Genomic DNA, 13,206 nt, shown 5'->3' on the forward strand with positions numbered 1-13,206 from the left:
AGCCCAGCTCCTGATGTCGGGGGAGGGCTAACGAGTTGGAGCCATCGAGGGAGCCTATACTCTCGGCCGCCTGAGTGTAGGGTGTGCACAGTGCTTCATCTGGTGGTTCAGCCTCTAGGAATCATCTGGAAGAAACACGTGCATGTGGCCCAGATGACCATCGGGAGGACACTGGCTTGAAATGGAACCTCACACACATCTGGAGAGTCTCACTGGTCACTGCTTCTCGCTCCTTCTGCTGGACCCCGGGCTTGGTCCCGACCCTGCTTGGCTCTGTTCCCACACTCTCCTCTGCAGCAGACCCTGGCCAGGCCTGTGCTCCCCGTGTGCTGGCGCTGAGACGCGCTGTGATGACGCAGCATGCCAGACTTCAGAAGCTGAGGCCAGAGACTCTGGTTGAGATGGGCCTTGGTCTCCCACCATTTGCTCCCGATGGCTGATCCAGCACCTGGCCTCCGCTGGGTTCCTGGGGTGCCAGTGGGTGTGCACGTGTCCCGAGTTGGGGCCCCAGGGCCCCAGGGACTCTGTTCCGTGCGGGCCAACGTTCTGGCTCAGGTCGGCAGGGAAGGCAGCCCAGAGCTTACAGGTGGCCAAGCCGCCAGTACCCTTTCCTCTAGATTCCACACTCACAGGGGCCTCTGCTCCTTAGGACGTGACTTCAGAAGACCCCGTGACCCTGCCCTGGGAACTGGACAGCTGGCAAAGTCCATGGTGACAGGGCGATTGGGCCGTCACTATGGTGATGGGGATGGAGGCCTTTGCCATCAGCCCAGTTTTCTGCATGGCAGCTCTAATGACAGGATGGTCAGCCGTGCAGAGGCCGGAGGCCGCCAGCGCAGGGGCCCTGCTCCTGGTTGCCATGGCAGCGAAGGCCCTGTCGGGGAGCACAGAAGGCCCTGTGGGGGGACTCCCCACTCCACACCTGGTTGGAGCAGAAAGTGGTGGGTGGCCCGGAGCCTGGGGAAAGCAGGTTGGGGTGTGAGGGGGACACAGTCACCAACAACCTAACTACACAAGAGTTGTCCCTGGCCACGGGAGGGGAGCAGACCCTTTCTGCTGAGTCTGTCCAGCGGACACTGTGCCCCATAGCTTAGCACAGCCCGGAGAGAAGGCTGACCGGCTCTGGCTAGCCCCGGCCTCCAGCAGTGGCCGGACGGGCCTTGGTGGGGAAGGGTCCCAGCTGCGTCCCTGAAGAGAAGCCTCACCGGCTTGCTGGTCAACAATGAAAAGGAGGAAACTCTATGCCTGAAGCTCAAGCCAGAAGCCAGTGGCGAGGTGGGCCAGAGGCTTCCTTTGGATCCTTCCTCGGCTTGGGGTCTTTCTGCTTCGGAAGCTGCCGGGGAACGCCGAGGGGTCCCAGCTCACCTGAGCGGGCCGCTGCACGAATGCTGGATGACAGAGCCAGGATGGACGTCACCAAGAAGGAAAAGGTAACGCACCCGCTCGTGGGCTTCCTCAGAAGTGCAGGCTGTGGTCTGCTCAGCACGGACGAGCCCGGGCTTCCCAGAGTCAGACTCCGTGCACAAGCCCCTTAGGGAGGGCTCACGGGGGAGGGAGCCCAGGGCGCGGAAACCTGTCCGGCAGGGAGGCCCCTTCTTCCCAGGAGACCCGGGCCTCTCCTGCTGCTCAGGCTCCGGCCCTGTGACCTGGAAAGCAGGCTGCCAGAGGTCTGGCGAGCAACCGCTGGCTGGGGGGTCCGGGGAATGTGGAGCCCCAGCTCGGGGGTTGGGGACCTGGGGTCTCGGGGCAGAACCATGAGGCAGCCCTCAACGGGAACTGTGACAGGCTCGAGACGCCACACTTCTTCCCAGAAATCCCTCCAGAAGGAGGACCGTGGCTTCTGGCAAGGAGCAGAGAACATAGTTTTTCCACGACAGAGAAATCCACACGTCTTTACAGCCATCCTTGTGCCCAGGCAGTGAGCAAGGAGACAGAGCTGGTGCCAAGGGCGGGGGCAGTGGGGTGTGGGTCACGCCTGCAGCCCCGGGCCAGGGACCCAGGCAGATCCGGGGAGGTCGGGGAGAGGGCCGGGATCCGGTCCCTTTGGCATGGTCTCCTCCTCACATGTCTTCACTTCTCCTTCTGTGACTTGACGAGGTCAGCACAAACACAGAGCTGGTTCTGCTCCCGGCAGTGCTGATGATGTTGGAGGAAAAACAACCGACCCGAGCCAGGGCATCTGCAGCCAGGGGCAGCGAGATGGGCCCAGGCCTCAACCAAGTCCCACATCTGCTGGTGGGGTGGCTAGAGTCTGGATGAGAAATCCTGCTCAAGGGAGGCCCCTGGGAGGCTACCTGGGAAGAAGGGAGGTGGCGTCTCGGTGACTTTGAGTGTCAGGGCCTGGGGCCTGCTGTATGGAGCTGGCTCGGGGACCCCGTTTGCAGACTCGGGGCTGGTCCTCCCCCTGCCCGTCTGAGCCGGTGGACATGGTGCCCCCCAGGTGATGGGCTGCTGGTCCCAGGCCGGGAGCCAGGGCCGGCAACAGAGCCCCAGGCCAAGCGCCGAGGGAGGCATCAAAAAACATCGGTCATCAAGATAAATGATATTTTCATGCAAATTCTAAAGAATCGAATCCCTGCAAAAAAGTGGGAAGAACAAAATACAAAGGTGTCAGGAGAGGCAGCATGAGTATCGGGGTTTTTCCGAGCGTCCCAGCCTTGTGCGCTGTCCTCTAGCGTTGGTGAGCCCGGCGGCCGCGGCCGTGCAGGGAGGCAAGGGGCTGGGCAGAAGACCCGCGTCTTGTTGTGGTGGGGAGGCTGGCCTGGGGTCAGGTCCCCCTAAAGGAGCTGAGGTTTGGCTCCAGCCCTGCGTCCCCCCACCCCACTCCATGCCCCTGTTTGCCCTGGAGCACACGTCCGAAGGGGACCCGAAGGGTTCAGTGTGGCTGGGTCTACCTCGGGCTCCCAGGACCAGAGCCTTCTGGTGGCTTCGCAGGGAACCCGGCTCTGCTCCCCCGCAGCTTGCAGGGGCTTTGGTGCCTGTGTAGACCTCCCGACCCTCACGGGCAGTCACCCCTCCGCCATCACCCCCTCCTCATGGCTTGTCCTTCCTGGTGCCTCTGTTGGCCCCTGGGGGCAGGACTGTGTCTGCCTGTGCCCCCAGCCCAGCCCGGGACCACCTGCACACCCTGTGGCAGGTGCCTTCCTTTGGCCTGGAGCCACCCCTGGGAACCCCCTTGGAAGCGTCCATACGCAACTCCCTCCCTCCTCTGTGCTGGTCCACACTCTGCGGGGCAGGAAGGAGGGGGCTCCATAGGCATGCAGGGTGGCTCTGGGGAGCACTTTCCCTGAAGAAAGCTGGCTGGGGGGGGGGGTCCCGTCCTGGCTGGGGGAGCCGGAACCTCATGTCATCCACTGAGGGGTTTCAACAACCCGGCTTCTTAAAAGCTGCCCTCCCCGGCAGAGAGACAGGAGCTCTGGTGTCCTCCTCTCAGGGCCCCACCTCGTGACCCCATCCAGCCCTCGTCGCCTCCGAAAGGCCGGCCTCCTCACTGTCATGCTGTGGGGTAGGGCTTCTGACATGAATTCGGGGACACAAAATTCAGTTCTGTGTTCTGTACAGCAGAGCCCCCAGAATTCAGGCCTCCCAGCTGCCAGGGGTCGATGCCCCGCGGAAGAGCAGCGCAGAAGTAGGGTGAGGCTGCGCGGGGCCCCTCAGCCAGGAGCCACTGGCTATGCACGCAGCCCAGCTGTCCCCTCCAGGGGCCAGCAGGATGAGGAGGGGGTGTGGGGGGCAGGCTGGAGAGGCCCAGAGGGCAAGCACCTGGCCCGAGTCCCCGCCCTTTGGTCAGAGCAGCGGTGGGAGGCAGCAGTGTCTGGGGCAACTTGGGGCAGGAGCGGGCCGCGGGGACCAACACCTGGCCAGGCCCACGTCTACTCCTGTGGCAGCAGGACTGGGACAGAGAGGCACAGGCCGCCTTCCCTGTGCTTCTGCAGAACTGGCCCAAAGTGGGACAGAGCCGAACAGAGCGGGACAGAGTCGGACAGAGGGTGACAGAGTCGGACAGAGAGGGACAGAACTGGACAGAGCAGGACAGACCCAGATTTAGAGGCCCGGCCGTGAGTTCTTCCCTAAGTAGTGGGCCCAAAGGTGGCCCCCGCAAGGGCTCCCGTGAGGCCCGCTGCGGCTGAGTGGCTCTGGTCCGGCCTGCCTGGTCTGCGAAAGGGGTCAGAGCAGTGTGTGTCCGGTAGGATGGGCGTGGAGACTTCTCAGAGGTGTGGCCAGAGGTAGGTCAGCTGGGGACTCTCAGGGAACCGGGAGCTCCCGAGGCGGGTGCGGTCTGAGATGCCCCAAGACTCTGGGTGCTCCTGACAGTGCCATCCAGGAAGGCGGGCCTCTCTCTCCAGCTGCGGTGCTGCCAGCCTGCCCAGGCGGGTCACTGACTGCCCCACAGGGCGGGGGCGACAGCCAGGTGTCCGTGCTTCCTGCCTGGGAGGCCCAGCAGACCCCTACTTTGTCCCAGAGAAAATTAAAGCCCGGTGCTGCCCCAGAGCCGACCTGACCTGGGAGTCTGGGACTGAAGGACCCCGTCCGCACATCCCACGGCCACTTTCTCCTCCCAGACCTGCCCCGCTGCTGAGGTGGCTCGCAGGCCTCAAGTCTCCATCCTGCTCCCCCGGCTCCAGCAGGGAGGCCTTCCCCAGCCTGCAGAGCCCTCCAGACCTCAGTCCCCCCGTGTAAAGGGCCCCCAGGGCTATGTGCCCGTGTGAGCCCCCAGCACACCTCCTCGGGGGGCTCACAGGCCCGAGCAGGGCGGGAGCCTCGTGCCACATCACGTGTGCCCCTTCTGGAATCGCCGCGCTTCCCCGACGAACAGAGGTTCCAAATGGTCCTGCAAGCGTCCCCGTGAGGGAAGGCGTGTGTGCCCCCCACCCCCATGACACAGTCTTTTCCAGAGGACGCAGGATCCGCACACTGGGCTGGTTACCTTGCCAAGAATGACATCATTTACCCACAGACGGGCTCCCCACAGCCTGCGGAGGGTCTGGCCCGGAGCCCGCAGGGGGAAGCTCTGTCTGGCACACGCATGGAGGCGGGCATGCAGAGGGCAGGGCCAACCTCCCCCGCCCCCGCCCCGTCTCTGGCCCCTGCAGCCCCCAGGCTCACCTGGGGGCACAGTGCCTGCAGACACACTCCGGAGAACTGCGGTGCATGGCTGTAAAGAAGTCCTATGGAACAAGCGACAGCTGGCTGTTAGAGGAGCACCCGAGAGGCCCACCAGTGGCCAGTGACGAAGAAATGCTGGGTGTTCCCGTGACGACAGACACACGCTCAACCCCCCACGGGCGGTCAGCTGTTCACGACTTAGAAACAACAGCATCGCGTGAGCAAACGTTGGCAGGCTGGGCGCTGGGTTCCCAATAGCAGAGCCTCCGGTTCTGCCCCGAGGGGAGTGTCCTGAGCTCAGCAAGCCTCTGTCCTCTGTGACCCCGCCCCTGCCCCCTCTCAGCCCCCCTTCGCACATCCTGGGGGGCGGACAGCAGGGTCTCCCAAGCCACCGCTAGGCCTCAGGCTCGGAGGTGTGCGCTGGGGGGCGGCCCCCTGTGCAAGGAGCACGGTGGACACTCCGCCCTGTGGTCCCCGGACTGGTACAACTCAGTAGAATGCTTCCCCAGAGAGGGGGTGGCTGCCACATGCGCCCTTTCCCTGGAACTCCAGGCGCAGCAGGTCCGGTGCTGCCAGAGAGCTGTGGAAGTGGCCTCTGGGTCCACGCGGCTGGGCATTGGCCTCACCCAGCAGAGCTCCAAACGGACTTGCTCTTTTTAGGAACAGGTGTAACAGGCTTCAAAGTACAGCCCGGTCTCCGGGAGACAAGCCCCGGACCAGCAGTGATGGGCACCAGTGTCTTTCCACAGCTGCGAGCATCTCCCTGGCTCTTCTCTTACCCCCACTCCAAGCTGGGGCCCTGCCCACCAGAAGGGTCTCCTGGAATTCCTCTTAACACTCGTTCTCCGGAGCAGGCATGGAGCTCAGCTCCAGCTCCGGCCCGGGCTCCTGGGTCTCCACAGCCTGGAGGGAGTTGTGGTCCATGGTGTGGCCCTGGATTGGTGCAAGAACCCGTGACCTGACCAACGCCAGAATAAGAAATGGTGGCCACCGGCCCATGAGCCAGGGACGCCATGGGAGGGCCCGTAGTCGGGTGACCTGGCCCTAAACACCCACCCCCATGCCTGGTTCCGCCTCCTATGCCTCTGCTGCCCTACCCCTTGTCTTTGGCCCCTGCTAGTGCCCGGTGCCCACCTCTGGCCAGCTCTGTGCATCCCGGTCATCACAGCTGCCCTGCCCCGGGGGGAGAGTACATGGCCCCAGAGTGGACAGACAAGCTGCTGTGAGCCCAGGAGTTACCATGCGGCCCCTTGGGCATGCCTGTCTACAACCAGAGGGAAAGGAGAGCCCTTCCCCATGAGTTCCAGCTAGACACATCCCTGCCCTGTGCCTCTTGGTCCTCGGGGGGTCTCCTGGAAAGGAGGAGGCCCCAAGCAGACCTGCCTTCCTGTCCTCACACCTTCATGCGGCTGTGCCGGCTGTCCCGTCCTCCTCACTGCTCGCACTGTGGGTCACACGTGCAGATGCAGATATACCTGCCCCCTGCACGGATGCTGCTAGAGCTGGGGCATAGAGCCAGACTCTCAGCGGGCAGCCCACACTCCAGCCTCCTGCGCCGTGCCCACCGCCTTGCTCTGGCTGCCCCAGGTTCGGCGCCCTTCCCTGGACCCTGCGTCCAGCTGTAGCCTCAGCTGTTGCTGGGGCTGTGCCTGGAAATCCCTTGTGCCCTCATCACCAGGCCCTCTGTGCGTAGCAGGCTTGGGGAAGGCCAGGGAAGAGAAAAGAACGCAGAGGGAGCCTCGTCGGAGGCCAGTGTCGCTCATTTGGGTCTCCGGCTTCCTGGGGTCCTAACCCTGAATCCTCTGAGGCATCTGATCAGGTAGTTCCGTGACTCAATGTGTGCTTCTCAAAGAGGACGCCAGGTGCTGGTGCCGCAGAGATCACACGGGGCCAGGATGGAAACGGAACAGCCAGGGCCTCTGTTGTGACCGGTAGTGAGGTGAGGGCACGGGACCGCGCTGTCAGGGCTTGGGAGAGATGGGGCCTCCGTAGGAATTCCCAGCAGGAGGGTTTCGCTGCAGGGCATTGGGTGCTTAAAGGAGCAGAGCCAGGGGTCATGCCGTCACTCCCGCAGCCGCGTCCCAGGGCTGGGCCTGGTCCGTGCGCAAGGGTCAGTATCCCGTGTCTGTTTCAGGCCAGGCTCCCCAGATGTGGAGGCGGAGAGTGGGATTCTGGGAGAGTGGCTTACGGAGGGAGTGTTCTCCGCAGAGCTTGGGAGGCAGTGCAGGGCCGAAAAGGGGAGGGCCACACCGGCTGTGGCCCAGGATTGTGGGGACACCTACAGTCGGTGAGGTGGGCTATAGCCCCCTTGTCTGCAGGTGGTCCCAAGGCTGGACATGATATTCCTCCCGCCCTGAGCCCGGGGTGTGCACGCGGACTCCGTGCCTGTGCCACGCTTACTCGTTAGGAGGGCGTTGGGCAAACCCAAGCTGACCTGGGGAACCGCCTGCATCCCCTCCACCCGGGCACTTGTGACCTCTTCTGTGGCCCCTGGCTCCTGGCGGTGGCGGCCCCAGCTTATGGTCTGGCGCCTGCGGGCTGTTCCTCACTCTGCCCGTGGGTCCGTGGACACCTTTCCTTCGACCACGTCTCTCTGCACACAAAGTGAATAACCGCGTGCCGTGTCCAGAATGCTGACCCTCTGGAGGGTCTGTCCTCCCATGGTCCCCGGGGCCGCCCCAGAGTGGGGCTCTTGCGCGTTTCCAGCTTGCACTGACGGTGAACGGACCTGGCCACGAGCCAGCAGGTGCCGGGTTCCGCACGCTTCCGGCAGCCGGGCACAGAGATCCCTGCTGCGAGGGACGCGGCTCTGAGCCCAGGGAGAGGCACGGGGCCTCCCTGCAAGGCACTAGGTACGGCAGGTCTGCGCCACCGTTCCTGCAGCTGACCTGAACTCTGATTCCAGACGAGCTGCCTCTGTCTAAGGGGGGACGCCCGCTGGGCCCCTGGTCTTATGACTCCGTGGGTCCCCTGGCACCCAGCTCGTGCCAGGTCGTTCTGACCACACGGGTGCTTGGTGTCCCGCAGTCGGCTGCTCCTTCTCCCCCAGGGCCCAGTGGCGTGCAGCGGTGGTTGGTTCTCTACCGAGGTGTATGGTCCCGTTCTGCTCTCTGACCCTCCCCTCTCGGGCCCTGACCGCATTCTGCTCTGTGTCCCATCTCAGAGCAAACCTGCCGCTCACGGGGCCTCCCGGTTGTGGCTGGCTGTGGCATCATCGGGACCCGACGCAGACCCCTTTCTTGCTCTGGCTGTGTTTGAACCGTCGGCCTCTGTTCCGTCTGGTAAGGCAGCTGGGCCGCTGTTGACAAGTGCACAGTAGACGGCCTCCCCCATCTGAGGAGGCCATGCGACGAGGTGCACCTTCTCTGCTGACAGACGGTGGCACTTTGAAGTGATTGTCCCGGCGTGTCCCAGACCGCTGGGCCCCCCCAGACGTCACTGCCGTGGCGGGACCCTGACCTCTGCTAGAGAGCACGGGTCACCCCCACATACCCAGTCACTCTTGGCTCCGCCGCGTCCAGCCCCGGGCTTTATATGGCAACGCTGAGAGCCCAGGTCTCATGTGAGTGCAGCCCTCCCTGTTCTTCCTCCCAGAGGCATCTGCTCTGGAAGGAGCTGTGTCCAAGGCAGCTGGAGTTGTCTGTGTGGCCTGCCGTCCTCCATCCTGGTCCCATCAGCCTGCGTGGGGACCAGACTGGAGACTTTCACGGTGACAGGCTGCGACCCTCCACTCTGAACCTTCAGGTCTCTAAGAAGGCAACAGTTTCTGTCGTTCTTCTCAGGACCAATGCTTTTCTTCTGGCTGGTGGGTGTGTGCACCTGTGTGTGTGTGCGAGTGCGTGCATGGGGGTGAGCGCCTTGTGAGGGTGTGTGCATGCACGGGTGGGCGGGTGAGTGCATGTGCACGTGTGAGTGGGGATGAGTGTGCATGTGAGGGTGTGTGTGCACATGAGTATGCGTGTGTGCACGTGACTGTGCGTGCAGGGGTGCGCGTGCAGCAGTTTCGGGGACTTGCACTTGGCCGTTCCTGTTACAAATCCTATAGGTCCAGGGACCACGTGATGGTTCTTCCAGCAGCAGTAAATCCACTCCGGCCGCAGAGCCGGGACCTCTGAGGGGTCCAGGCAACGAGCAGAACCGGTGGGAGGCAGACGGAGGCCACCTCACCCCAACATGTTGCCGTGCTGACCGGGGGGCCACGATGGTGTCCGTTTTCATGGAACGGCCACCAGAATCTCTGAGTGTCACTCTCGCCCCAGCGTAGCCCACAACAGGCACACTCGCTTCAGTGGACATGACGCATTATCATGGAGATTTTTGGAAACCCAAGGTGTGTGGCGATTCCGTTCAAGCAGGTCTCCTGGCAGCATTTTTCCCAACAGCATATGCTCACGTCACGTTTCCGGGTCACAGCCTAGTAATTGTCGTGATATTCAAACTGTTTGGTGATTAACGTGTCCGTGCGGTGATCTGTGACCAGGGCTCCTCGACGTTCATGTCGTAACTGTAAACCGTGCCCATGTAAGACGGTGAACCTGGTCCCCAACCGCGTTCTGCTCACTCCAGCCACCGCCATCGCTCTCCCCCGCCTTGGGCCTCCCTGTTCCCTGAGACGTGAGACTGAAATGAGACCAATTAATTGCCCTACATTGGCCCCTACTTGTACAAGGAAGAGGCAGGCATCTCTCCTCTAACTCAGAAGCTAGAAACGAGGGGTGCCTGGCTGGTTCAGTGGGTTAAAGTCTCTGCCTTCGGCTCAGGTCATGATTCCAGGGTCCTGGGATCGAGCCCCGAATCGGGCTCTCTGCTCAGCAGGGATCCTGCTTCCTCCTCTCTCTCTGCCTGCCTCTCTGCCGACTTGTGACCTCTGTCTGTCAAATAAATAAATAAAATCTTAAAAAAAAAAAAAAAAGGAAGCTAGAAACGATTGAGCTTAGTGAGGAAGGTGGGCCAAAATCGTCCCAAAGCGAGGCCTTGTGCACCAAACTGTGTGCCAACTTGGGAAGGCAGAGAGGAGTTCTTAAAGGACCTCACGCATCCACTCCGGGGAGCACAGGGCTGGTGAGAAGCGGAACAGCCTGGGTCATCGGGACGGATGACCAAGCCGGCCACAACACCCCTGGACACCAAGGCCTCACCCAAAGCAAGGCCCGGACTTCCCGCGGTTCTGTGAAGGCGGAGAGAGGTAAGGAGGCTGCAGAGGAAAAGCTGGGAGCGTTCATGTGGGTTTAAGGAAAGAAGCCTCTCACGGGGGAGCACCTGGGGCTGATGGAGAAGCGGCAGCAAGTCAGCAGATCTGGCTGAGTCAGGAAGGTGACTATGTCCAGCAACAGATGCTCAGTGTAGATGGGACGGCCTTCTGCCGGGAGCAGATGCCGGCTAGGATTTTCACAGCCAGAGACGGGAGGTCAGTGTCTGGCTTCAACGCTCAAGGCACAGGCTGATTCCTGGAGGGGCGAATGCCGCTGGGACTTCAAGTTGAAGCCATTGTTTGTGGGCCGTTCCGACAGTCCTAGCTCCCTTAAAATCATGTCCAGTGGCCTGCTCCTGTGCTCTAGAAGTGGAACCCCAAAGCACATCTGTTGGCAACACGGCCGACTGCATACTTCAGCCCACCATGGGAATCCACGTACGGCTCGGGAAGAAAGGATTCTTTTCCAAACAGCAGCGCTCCCTGGCGAGGTAGCTGGTCACCTAACAGCTCCGCGGGACACGGATGTCGAGATGGATGATGGCTTCGTGCCTGACGCGACGTGCATTCCACAGCCTGTGGCGCTGGGAGTCGCTCGGCCTTCCACATCTTATTATTCCGAAATATGGCTTGTAAGGCCGTCGCTCACCGCAGGCAGGAACTCCTCCGAGGTTATCTGGGAAAAGTACATCAAAAGCCTCCGGAAAGGATTCACCACTCTAGACACCATGACAAACACTCCTGATTTATGGCCAAAGGTCAAGATACCAGCATTCACAGGAATTCGTAGGGAGGCGATTCCAGCACCACGGAAGACCTGAAGGGGCTCCAGACTGGCGGGGCGGGGGTCCCTGCAGGGGTGATGGGAGCAGCGGCAGACCTAGCATGGGAAGGGTGCCTGGAGACGCAGCTGTGTCTCGGGGACGAGCCAAGAACCTGTGTCTTGGGACGGCCCCCGCTCCTGGTGAAGAACGCCGGGAAGGCTGTTGGGGTGTCATCGAAGGATCCGGAGTCTTGCGGGAGCCAAGGGGACGGGGCAGCGGCAGGACTGGAGAGGGCGGACTCCGGAGCTGACGGAAGCTCTCCTGTGGGTGAAACGCGGTCAGACGGCATCGCGGGCTACAGAGACGATGCTCGTGCCGGGGAGACCCGAGCGGCGCAGCTGGGCCCGCTGCCGTCTTCGCGCAGCCACGGCCGCAGCCTCCCCTCCCTGGAGCCGCCGCCGGCCTGAGGAGCCTGCGGCCACCGACATCAGGACACACCCTGCAACCACACGAAGACTCGGACTGTCTGGGAGCTCGCATGATGGGCAGCCCATTTTAGCAATACAGTATTTTTTTCAAGATTTACTTCAAGAGAGACGGGGGGAGGGGGAGAGACAGAGGCGGTTCCCGAGCTCACACCGACCTCTGCATGGGGTTCGAGGGAGAGGAGGCGTCCCTCCCGCAGCAAAGCCATTCTGTGAGCCCAGAGGACGCTTGGCAACCCGCAGTTCAGAACCCTCCACGCGCAGAAAACTGACCACGCGTGCCCCTCTACCTCCCCGCTCAGCGGTGCTGCAGTGACACATCGGAGGGAGCACCAGCATGAAAACCAGAGAGCGCTCCAGACCACGGCCTCCACCATCCCTGAGCGCCAGTCCTGGACCATTTGCTGGCTCACTGCTGCCCTCCGCGTCCTCCTCTGGCCCCGCAGTGTGCCCCCCAACCAGCTCTCCAGCCCCTTTGGCTCCTGGCTGCAGGAGACAGACTCTGCCAGGCGACCGTCTCCTGACACTGGCTTTACATCCAGAGCCCTGAGCCTGCCATTTTTTCTTTTCAGTGCATCGTGCCTTATCAACAGCTCCTTGGCCACACAGTCCTTAGGACTGGTATCTCCCCCTGAGCCCTGGGTGCCCAACATCACGCGGGGGGCCTCCTCCCAGCAGCACCCACACATACCAGCAGGGATGGGGGGGCTGCCCCTGCGGGCCCCGCCCTCCAGTCACCCTGCTGCAGGCAGCCGCCTCCCCAGCCCCACCTGATTTCTAGGACCATCCTGGCCCCGAGAAGTGAGGTCTGGGGTGGGGGACTGTGAGGAGGCTTCTGGGGCCCACTGTTTCATGAGGGAACATGGTCAGAGGAGGCCTGCATGGCGTGGGGCTGGATGAGACTGGGCCAGAGGTAGATTCCAGTCTGATCCCACGAGGAACTCTGGAGCCTGGACAGCATGGTGAGCGGTCCGTCCTGAGGCCGGCATGGACGTCGTGCCCTGTGCTAGTCAGTCATCGGCTGAGGTCCTGGGGAGGCAGGCCAGGGCCTCCAGCTTTGAGAAATAAAAGTTCAGAATGCCCAGCCACATCCGAATTCCGGAAAATCTAGAAAAGGTTCCCGTCTGTCCCCAAGATAGAGGGACACGGCACCTCCTCGGCCTACCCTAGGGGGCGCGACAGTCCCGGTGCTTCTGGATGGGGGGGCTTCGCGAGGGAGGGGCTCCCTGCGGCTCCCAGCGCGGTGTGTTCCGGGAGGCGAGGCCGGCACGGAGCGCTCGCACCGGCCAGCAACCCGGAGGGCGCTGTGGGCTTCCTGACATCTGGAGACTTGAGTGGAATTCTCAGGCGGACGTCATTTTCTCCACTGGGAGCAAGTGGTGTGCGCTCCCGCTGTTGTAAAGGATCTGCCCTGCACGTTTCCAAGGTGGCTGCAAGGTCACGAGTGTGCTTCAGCAGCCGAGAGTAGAACACGTGTGCGGGGAGCCGTGTGCACCCGCGACGGGCCGGCCGCGCTGTTCCCCCGGAGCGAGTCAGAGGGGAGAGCGGGGCGCTGGCCTCGACCCTTAGACACAGCCCACGCCGCCCGTTTCTAGTTCCGAGTGGGGCGGCGTGTGCGGAGCCCCCACCAGACGTGGGCCGCATGGGCCGGACGATCAGG

This window comes from Lontra canadensis, unplaced genomic scaffold (genome assembly GCF_010015895.1).
Source record: "Lontra canadensis isolate GAN:19392208 unplaced genomic scaffold, GSC_riverotter_1.0 scaffold54, whole genome shotgun sequence".
Lineage (NCBI taxonomy): Eukaryota > Metazoa > Chordata > Mammalia > Carnivora > Mustelidae > Lontra > Lontra canadensis.